The sequence below is a fragment of the Marmota monax genome, unplaced genomic scaffold (assembly GCF_021218885.2).
Source record: "Marmota monax isolate L192 unplaced genomic scaffold, Marmota_monax_Labrador192_F-V1.1 WCK01_AAM20220418_F8-fsc00184, whole genome shotgun sequence".
NCBI classification, from domain to species: domain Eukaryota; kingdom Metazoa; phylum Chordata; class Mammalia; order Rodentia; family Sciuridae; genus Marmota; species Marmota monax.
In genome coordinates, this window is record NW_026695008.1 from 3489893 (window position 1) to 3500544 (window position 10652).

The following is a 10652-nucleotide window of genomic DNA, read 5'->3' on the forward strand; positions in this document are numbered from 1 at the left end:
AGGTTGAGAGTTGTGCATGGAGTTTGCTAAACAATCTAAATCAGAATAGGAAGCCAGTTGGCCCCCAAATACAATGTCTTCAAGAACAAAAATGAAATGTGGTCTACATTAAAGATAGAATAATTATGGAAATGTGTGATATCCATGATGTAGTAAAGAAATTTTCTCCCAGTAAAAATAAAAGAAAGACAAACAGAAATTTCAGGAAACAAAAACAACAAAAATTGTGTAAAATAAGTCATGATACAAATACAAAGCCCATTAAAATACAGCATCATCTGTATTTTATTAAAATATAGCATCATCTGTATCTTCTCCAAGGATTCTAGAGATCATGACCTTAAACCTATACAAAGAACTGTAATTGTTGCACATTATTTGACTATGCAGTAAATGATAGTTAAAAAGACACAATAATATAAATTAGGGAAAGCACTAATTTTCAATTTTGAGGATCAACCTATAAGCAACATGTGAAAGATGGGTCTCAGGTAAAGAATGAATTTGGCATTGACCTTGAAATGCAAAAACAAAAATACAGCTGACAGAATGTGTGAGTGTTCAGGTACAAGCATGTGGAAGATGGAAGAAAGGAGAAAAGATCCAATTGCCTCATCAAAGCATATCCAGAGGCTCAGGCAGGACTGCCTCTGAGGAGGCAGGAGAATTCCGGCCCTAGGGTGCTGGCTGCTGGGGGGCTGCCAATGGGAGCCGGCCAGATCGGCTAGCCCCTGGAGCACAATGGCAGGGCCACCGCCACCTCACCCTCTTGGGCTGGGGAGCTGGCTGGCGCCCTCAGGCTCTAAAGGGCAGAGGCGGGGGTCACTGAGGCGCCTGGCGAGCAGCCTGTCAGCGCCTGTTATCGGGCCTCGGTGGATGGTGTGAGGCCCCATGGGTTCAACTCCTATAGCGGCCCTGCCTCGGTCTCCAGCTTGCAGGTTGAAAGCCTCCGGAAAAAGCGGCCGCTTTTTCCATGGTTTGGCTTGGAGATTGGTGGAACTCTGGTCAAGCTGATTTATTTTGAACCCAAAGACATCACTGCTGAAGAAGAAGAGGAAGAAGTGGAGAGTCTTCAAAGCATTAGGAAGTACTTGACCTCCAATGTGGCTTATGGGTCCAGGGGCATTAGGGACGTGCACCTGGAGCTGAAGGCCCTGACTCTGTGTGGATGCAAAGATAGGTGATCTTCAGCTTTGCAAACTGCATGAACTAGACTGCTTAATCCAAGGAATTTTATGTATTGACTCAGTTGGTTTCAATGGACGGTCACAGTGCTATTACTTTGAAAATCCTGCTGATTCTGAAAAATGTCAGAAGTTACCATTTGAGTTGAAAAGCCCATGTCCTTTGCTTCTGGTGAACATTGGCTCAGGGGTTAGAATTTTAGCAGTGTAGTCCAAAGATAATTACAAGAGTTAATGTAAAGGCACAAGACTTGGAGGAGGAACTTTTTTTGGTCTCTGCTGTCTTCTTACTGGCTGTACCACTTTTGAAGAAGCTCTTGAAATGGCATATTGTGAAGGTAGCACCAAAGTGGATAAACTAGTGCAAGATATTTATGGAGGAGATTATGAGAGGTTTGGATTGCCAGGCTGGGCTATAGCTTCGAGAACATTAACCAGGTGGTATTTGTTGGAAATTTCTTGAGAATTAATACCATCACTGTGCGGCTTTTGGCATATGCTTTGGATTATTGGTCCAAGGGACAGTTGAAAGCACTTTTTTCAGAACATGAGGGTTATTTTGGAGCTGTTGGAGCACTCCTGGAGCTGTTGAAGATTCTCTGATTGTTACCTGGGAGGGCATCCTGAAATTTCTACAATGGGATCTGTGGACTTTTGTTTTTTAAAAGACTTACTCAGTTTTATGATCGTGTACTATCTGAATCAAATTGAGAAATGACATGTATTTTTCTAAGTCATCAAGATAAATCCTTAAAAAAATTCAGTCTAAATTAGCAACCGGTAAGGAAAGAAGCATTAAAAAACAAGTGGACCATGTTCAGGCAGCATGAGGATTCCTGTATTTAAGTTGCCCTTCCGAGTAGCGCTGTTACACCTGTGGTGTTTTTGGAAATCTCAGCATAACTCACTGCAGAAGCCTTGGAAGAGCTGTCCCACGTTGAGTTGGCTCAGGTTGTGCATTCTATTTTGACTTGCTGTGTGCAGGACAAGCTGCTGTGTGTGATAATCTAATCACTGTTTTCTCAGTACGGCCTTAGAGATCACCTGTGCATTACTCTGGTTTGCATTTAGCCTTTGTGTGTACATATTGAAAAATGATTTATTTTAAGCATCTGCAAACTTAATTGGGTGGGTTAATTCTGTTCCTGAAACTGAAAAAGCAACTTTTAGAAGGGCAGCTCTTGTGTTACTTCTCTAAATCATGGGAAGGTCCATATGGAAGGAAAAAACTGCTGGCAGAATTTCTTAGGGTAAGGGGCATAATGACCTGACCAAAGTGGGTGAGCTAGTGGAAAAAACAGAGACTGGCAGTGTGACACCAAAGAGCTCTGGAATTGACAGCTCTTCAAGGGGCCATGTAGAGAGTATCCTTTTAGGCTGAGTAGCAAAGGAGGAATTGAAGTGTCTGCTGATGAACTCTGGGAGCCTCTGGTGCTCATGGGTTTTAGGCTACTTGAGTGTCTTGCTAAGGGCTGGACCTTTTCTTTCTGCTGTGCAGAATAAGTTAAGAAGCCTTCCTCTTGGAAACAGTGCAGCTTTTATATCTAATGTACCAAGTGATGTGGGAATCACAGTTGAAGGCAAGGAAAGGCCTGGTATAAAGCAGCCTTGTAACCAGAAGGAAGATCTCAAGACCTTCCCTGTTCTGTGATCTCTACACGTAGCTCAGTTTCTTTCTGGGGTGGAGGGAGGGGTGAATAGATTGGGTGTGGGCTGTGTGATGGCAGCAGAGGGCCAGCTGACGCAGGGCGTCCTATAGCCTTTTCCCCAAGGAACACGTGCCTTTATGCATGTGCCTTGACACATCTAGAGTGTGGGTCCAGCTGGGCTGGGGCCTCCTGCAGCAGAGTGAGAGGGATGCTGCTGGGATGGCAGTCCACCCTTATTGCAGCCACTCATCTCTAGGCCTTCCACTCTCAGTTGTCTGCTTGTTGGCTGCACTTTCTCCTTGCTACCAAAAACACCACCACCATCTTCCCACTTGTACTGGGACTGGAGGTAGGGATTTCTCAGCTCCTGTGCCCTTGGCTTTCATGCTCTGCTGGGCAGATTAATCCTGTGAACTTCCATCTCATGGAGCACATGAGGTTATGACAGTGCTCCACATGGGCAGTCTCCTCAGCCCTGGCTATTCCTACAGTCTAGCCTAGAAGGAATTTGAAGCCCAGAAGAGCAAATATACCCAAGGTCACACAGCTGCAAATGGGCAGAACTGGAATCAAGCCCAGATCTCTCTGGACCCAGAGCATGAGCTGTGAATGTCTCGCTGGCCTTCCTTCATCCCACTGCTCCTCTCTTGAGAAGCTGTTTTTCCTCACTTTCTACCTTGTGTTTAGCCCACCCTGTCATTCCATGAGAGTGTTCTTGATAGGCCACCAGTGAACCTCAAGTTACAAATCTAATGGGTATTTCAGGATCTTACCTGTGTCAGCTCTTAGCAGGCTCCTCCTGCTTCTCTGCCTTGTGTGATATTTCCATCTTTGCCAGCTTATTCTCTGATGACAGATGGTGTCAGTCCTCTGACACTATCCTGGATCTCCTCAATCCATCTCCACAATCCTGGATCTCCTCAAGGCAGAACCCCACCCAGACATGGCCCTTGAACTCAAGCCCTAGACGCTGTTTCTTCTCCACCTGTGGACTTCCAAGCTATCCCTGCAGATGTGCACATCCTCATCCAAGCTTCCTGCCATCTCACCACCTCCAGCCCATAAGGTGCACTCAGGGTGGTCACCATGGCCAACACCCTGTCTGCTCTCAGCAGTTGTCCTAGTCTTCTTTCCACCTGGTGGCCTGTCTCACCTTATCCTACCCCCAGTAGAAGCAGTATGTGGGCTGTGACTATGGTGCAGAGAAAAATATATGGCCTGAACTGATAGGAGGAGGGTGGCTGGTAAGGGGTAGGAGGTGGGTGGGTGTAGGGAGATGAGGGCAGTAAGGGCACCTATGCTTGATTTTGGACTATCAAATAGGCAGCTGAGTTTTTAAGTCAGAGATACAGAGCTGGATAATGTGCATGCAGATGGGGAAAGCAAGGGGATTTTGTGAATTCCAACAGCATGAGAAAAATAATAGTAATGAAATGGGCAGTGAAGGAATAAGAGACAAAACAAGCTATTCATAGGGGCCTGTGGCTCAGACTGAGTGTAGGTCTTCAGGCACCTGGTGGAGAATGGATGAGGCTGTCCAGATTCAACTACAAGGTCATAGATGGCCTCACAACAAGTTTTCCTGAAGCCATGGGACTGAAGTTAAGCTACAGATGTCCTAGTGAGGAGCGAGGAGTAGCACTGGCTTAGAGGACTTTGGACCAAGAATTTTTCTCTTCAAGATAAATACTTTCAGGTCTGGGATATATAGCAAGAGGGTTGGTTTGGGGGTGAGTCCTTGGGGTCATGTGGGCTGAACGGGGAAAAAGCCCAGTCCTGCTACTTCAGGCCACCCTGAGTTCACAGTTGGGAGACTGTCAACATGTGCCTGTATAATTGAAGCCAGGGTGGTTGGTAAGGCCTGGGCTTCCACTGTAATCTCCATTTGAAGCCTAGCATTCTCATACTATGGCCTGTTACAGAAGTGGCCAGAGGCATCAGCACCTATCTCCTCTGCTTGAGCAGAACCTTTCCCTTTGTATTTCCAAGTCTTGCTACCAAGGCTACTACTCTGAGTTGAAATGCACACACTCGAACATTAAGTATTTTCAAAACCTGCTTTTTATTTACATGTGTTTCAGTCAATTACATGCATGCTTTGTTTTTAAACAAGTGATTAGCAAAAAAAATACATTAAAATTTTAAAATAGCAATTAAATATACAAAAATATACCTTACAAAAAAAGCATATCCAGAATGGGCTACTTCACTAACTCCAAGAGCACTGCCTACTCAGAAGGAACCTCATCTTTCTAGGTTACTTAAGAGCTACATGGTCAGTCCCCTGCCTCCACCAATGTCTTCCTGCACCTCTCAACATGGAAGACACACACAGCCTTCTAAACACAGGTCAGACCATGTCACTTCTCTGCTCAAAACCTTGCAGTGGTTTCCCATTGAACCTAGAGTTAAAAAAAATCCCTAAATTGATCCATGTGGCCCTCCACCATCTCACACTCCTGCTTTGAGGCTTTTGCTGTTGCCCCTGTCTGGAACTTTCTTCCAAAGATATTCACATGGAATACAGAAAGTGAATAGATAGTATCTTTCATGGTTTTGTTTTGTGTTCCTAGGAATAGAACCCAGGGCCTCCTGCATGCTAGGCAAGTACTTTACCACTGAGCTATACCCCTAGCCCTTATTTATTTTTATTTTGAGACACAGTCTCCCTACATTGCCCAGTCTGGTCCCAAACATGCAATCCTCCTGCCTCAACCTCCTGAATAGATGGGATTACAGGTATGAACCACTGTTCTCAGAAGACAGTGACTTTTAAATTGAGAAATAAAGAAATATCAGCAAAAGCATATAATTGAATGTCTGGAGGTCATTACCAGAATACTAAAAAGAAAAAAATAATTATTTTTGGTAGTACTGGCAATTAAAAAGTCGCTGCTGTTTCTACATATGTACAGTCATGTGCTGAATAACACAGCAGTCCACAAACAGAATGGTTGTCCTATAACATGATATCTAGTGGTTATTGACATGGTAATTGTTCCAGTTTGTATTAAGTACATACTGTGGTGTTCATACAATGACAAATTGCCTAAAGATACATTTTTTCAGGACATAGCCCAACCCTAGGCAATGCATGACCGTATGTATGTTTGTGATGAGCTGAGAAATGAATTCTTGAAGGATATGCACCAGATTACTTGCAGATGTAACTTTTCAGGGATCAGTTGAAAGGAATACAGGGATAAAAATCAGTATTAAAGGTTTTAGTCTTTTTAACCTGCCAAAATGGGAGAATATTTTCCTGTGGCAAGTGGGACTAGGAAAAAGACAAAACACTTGTTTTTCTATAAAAACTCTCCAATAGTATTTTATTTTTACTTTGATGGAAATTAAAGAAAATCAAGTTTAAAAAAGAAAAAGAATAAACAGTTCTTATTTCAGTCTATCACACACAAAAATGTACACTAGAACCCCAAAGTACCATCACAACTGAGATGATGCTAGATTTGGAAATTTTCAAAGTATTACCAGCTGCTCACTAATAAAATAAGATAACATGAAACATTTGGTTTTAAGCATTTTAACTTCTTGATATCAACCCACAAGGATTTCAAAATGTTCCTCTATTAACAACATAGTCACTATATGAACATCAGGGCCTCTTCTCTTATCCACCTGTCAGCTGCTAGGGAACTGGTCCAGTAGTTTAGCATTTGATCTTATTTTTCTCCCTCTGGATCACATGGTTGGCTTGGCCTGTTTATGAGATTGCCAAATGCAAATGTAACATGCCAAGCCAAACATCTGTCACTAGGCAGCAGGACTTTTATTGGTCTTACCTAAAAGAGTGTTTTCTACACTAAGAACACTGTAGTCATTAAACCAAGATGAGGACCCATCCCTGGTGAATGGTGTGGCTGGACTTCAAGGTCTCAGGGAGCAGCCAGTTTCTCCCCATGCTCACAGAGCCCTGGAGGGCCCAGCCTCTCCTTGTGAAGCAATGCCCAGAAAGAGAACAGGGAGGAAATTCTGATGAGGAAGCGATAGGCAGGTCTACAAAGAGTTCTTTGAGTCACTTCTATAGTTTCTATACAACTCAAGGGCTAAGACTAAAAGTGGCCTCTGTTGCTTATTCATGGGTCAGCCTTGGCATCTGATGCAAATGCTCTTCCAAACCCTAGCCAGCTGGGGGGGGATAATAAACACAATTTTGTCCAGACTGCAAGCAAAAGAGAAATTCTGGTTCTCTACCCCTGAATTTATCCCAGGCAGGAAGGGAAAAAAATAACAAAACATTCCTGTATCTCCTCAGCAGATCTTTAGCATGGGAATGAGTATGTTGCCCTGGTTATGAATATCAATTGACTACAATATAGGTAAGTGCCAAACTAAACTGGCCTGTGGTGCCACATGCCTGTTATCCCAGTGACTAGAGAGGCTGAGGCAGGAGGATAGCAAGTTGGAGATCAACCTCAGCAACTCAGTGGGACCCTGTCTCAAAGAGAAAATGAAAAGTGCCGAAGAGGATACAGCTCAGTGGTAGAGATTTACTTAGCATGTAGGAGGCCCTGTGTTCAATTCTAGCACTAGGAAAGGGGGAGATAAGGGGTGGGGTGGGAGGGTGACAAGCCATTTGAGGTCTTTAAGACAACAGGGCCCAAAAACCTTATCTGTGCATTTATGTGTGAACTTTTTGAGAACAAAGGCCTGAAGACTATATTACAGTCCACACAGGTAAATTTATTATGTATTTTATTAAGTTTATAAGACATCTAACAATTACATTTTGGAAGTGGGTGTTTGGAGAGTAACATGTTGTTAGAGTGCATGATTAGCATGTACAAGGCCCTAGGATTAGTCCCCAGCATCAAAAGATACAATATAAGTAAAATAAAAATTGGGAGATGTTAGCAAATATGACATTCATTTTAGAATTATTAATATCATTCCTTTTTTTTTTCTGACAATGATACTACTCAAGGATTGATTGTCCCTTAAGGTCATTCTTGCTTCTTGAAAGAAAAACCCTATTATCACATAATTACCTACCGATCCCCCAATTCTCCAAAATAGTGGGGCAATGGGTTAGAAAGGGAACTTCCTTTTAGAGTACTTTTTAAAAAATCCCCCCCTCCAAGTACTGGGGATTAAAACCAGGGGCACTCTACCACTGAAGTACATCCTCAGTTCTTTTTATTTATTTATTTTTTTATTTTGAGGCAGGATCTCACTAAGATGCTGAGGCTGGCCTTGAACTTTCGATCTTCCAGCCTCAGCTTCCCCCACTGCTAGGATTATAGGCCTGAGCCACCTCATTCAGCTCTCCCACTGCTTCTTGATTTCTCAGTTTTTAGGCCTCTTAAGCATGATCCCAGGTATGCATTAAGACCAAGGGTTTTTATGTTTACCTCATAACAAAGGACTTTCCTGAAATTGCTCCCTTCCCCAACCCTGTTATTCTCATCTGAACATATTATTTTAATTATTTAATTAAATTATTTAATTATTAAATTATTTAATTTAATTAAATTATTTAATTATTTAATTATTTAATTCTATCACAGGTTATAATCCTAAATTGTAACTATTTGCCAAAGCATTTCCACTTTCCTCATACAACTGAACTTCATTTCCTGATCTCACTTGCAGTTAGCTGCAGCCAGATGACTGTTCTAGCCAAGGGAATATAGGCAGCAAAAAGTAGCTTCAGGGTCTAACCTGCAGAGTTCTGCCACATGTAATCCTCCATTCTCTTTTTCCATTCACCAATTTCATAGATAAGATTTAAAGACCCAGAGGAGTATAGAACTGCATAGGAGAAGTAGATTAGTGCTTATGGAGAGAGTCCAGGATCCTCAAGACATCAGCAACAGCCTGGTTGGATGATTCCCTAACCAAAAGCAAGTTTTTACTGGATTAGTCTTTTGAGTTCTCTCTCTCTCAACTGGACTTTGAACTCAGGGGCACTTTACTGCTAAGCCACATCCCAAACCCTTTTTATTGTGAGACAGGATCTCACTAAGTTGCTGAAGATCTTGCTAGATTGTTGACACTGGCCTTGAACTTTCATGCCTCCTGCCTCAGCCTCCCATGTCCCTGGAATTAAAGGTAAGCACCATGGCACCCACAGGAGTTTTCTTCTTATAGAAGATTCTAGTTAATAAATTGAAGAAAGAATGATGGAATTAGATTACCACCATTTTAAACACTAATGAATTAATGAATCTAGACAATGATCATCAATGACTGTTATTGTTGATGGAAAGAGGGATCTTTGAGATTATTCACAGAATACTAAGAACACTTCATTGAGTCCTAGGGCTCTCTTTTCTATTTACATTCACTTCCAGATCATAATCAATACCAGGTTTTTAATACATCTATACATTGATAACTTCCAAAATTATATCTCCTTCTCTAACAATCCAGCAAAGTTCTAGATTTCTATTTTGTTCACCTTCTCAAAGTCTCTACTTGGCTGCTTACAAGGAATCTAAAGCATAACATGTCTTCCCCATCTGAGTAGATGAGTCTAGGCCACTATTGTCTATCACCCAGTGACAATCTTCTAAGGGGTTCCCTCTAGGAAGTTCTTCACACAACATCCAGAGCCAGTTACCTTTTCAAAAACACAAATCAGCGCTGTAGCAGGGCTTGCTGAGATCCTGGTGGAGAATCTCTCAGAGCTTCCGCCAGCGGCCCTAGGAGGCCATGGGGCCAGACTGGGAGGTGGCCTATGCTGCCGCTGAAGAGCAGGGCTCAGTGGGCACCCTGGCTCAGCGCCCTGGCAGCGTGTCCCACGGGGTCCTGCTCAATGTCAGTGTCACTTACTTCCCCACCCCCCAGTAGACACTGTTCAGGGACCGAAGTCCTTCCTGTACCACTTGTGGCAGGCCTACACCAACCTGGACTCAGACAAGGTGAGGGCCATGCAGGCCTGCCAGGGGCCCTGGCCCCGCGCCTGGGCCACAGGACAGCACTGCACCCTGGCGCCCACTGCTGCCTCAGGGACCCCCGTCGCTGTGCCAGGGGCGCCCTTTACCCTCGCCTCCCGCCTCCAGTGGTGGAGGAGGAGGTCCCCAGACCCCTGACTTGGCTGCAGACCTACTTTTCCTCCCTGGACTCTGGCCCTGGGGTGAAAGGGGTGCCTATTTAATTGACAGGATCCCAGGGACCTTTGAGCTGTGTTGAACTCCTTGAGACATGGGAAGCTGGTCCTTAACAAAGACCTCGCTGAGGAAGGAGTGTGGGAAGAAGCAGAATTTTACAACATCACCTCACTCATAAAACTTGTAAAGGACAAAATTAGAAAACAAGACAGCAAAACATCACAGGTGCCTGTGAAGCATGTATACCCTGTGTTCAGTGTCAGGAGGAGGGGCTCATACAGATGGTGTCCACCATGCCTGATGGCTGGAAATTTGAGCAGCTGGTCAGCATGGGCTCCTCTTACAACTATGGGAATGAAGACCAGGTCGAGCTCCTCCATGTGGTTTCCAAGGAGCTGCACAACACCCCAGATGGCACAACCAGTGAGCCCAGCGAGGAGGCCAAGATTTTGCAAGAACAGGGCTCAAGGATGTGAGATGCTGCACTGACAGCCGAAGAAATGATATACTTTTGCCCAAGATTCAGTGCACCGCCGTGTCCAGGAAGTACGTCTGTGAGAAGAAAACTGCTTTTGATCATTTCTCTAGAGATCTGGGTGTGCATCCTTTTTTTGCCTCAGAGGTGGCTGGTGAGAGACAGCCCAGCTGTCTAAGGCCAGGCATCCCCATAGACAGGAGGCACGGGGACCAGGGGGGCTCTCTGGGAGCCTGCTCTGTTCTTTCCCAGTGCTGCATGGGACTGAGGCAGG

The 10652-nt window shown here is 44.0% G+C and overlaps 2 pseudogenes; both read left to right on the forward strand.

Moving 5' to 3' along the window:
- The first annotated feature begins 704 nt into the window (after window positions 1-704).
- Window positions 705-1787, forward strand: LOC124081378 (pantothenate kinase 2, mitochondrial-like; annotated as a pseudogene).
- A 4136-nt stretch (window positions 1788-5923) lies between these two features.
- Window positions 5924-10379, forward strand: LOC124081379 (BTB/POZ domain-containing protein KCTD5-like; annotated as a pseudogene).
- Window positions 10380-10652: the final 273 nt, after the last annotated feature.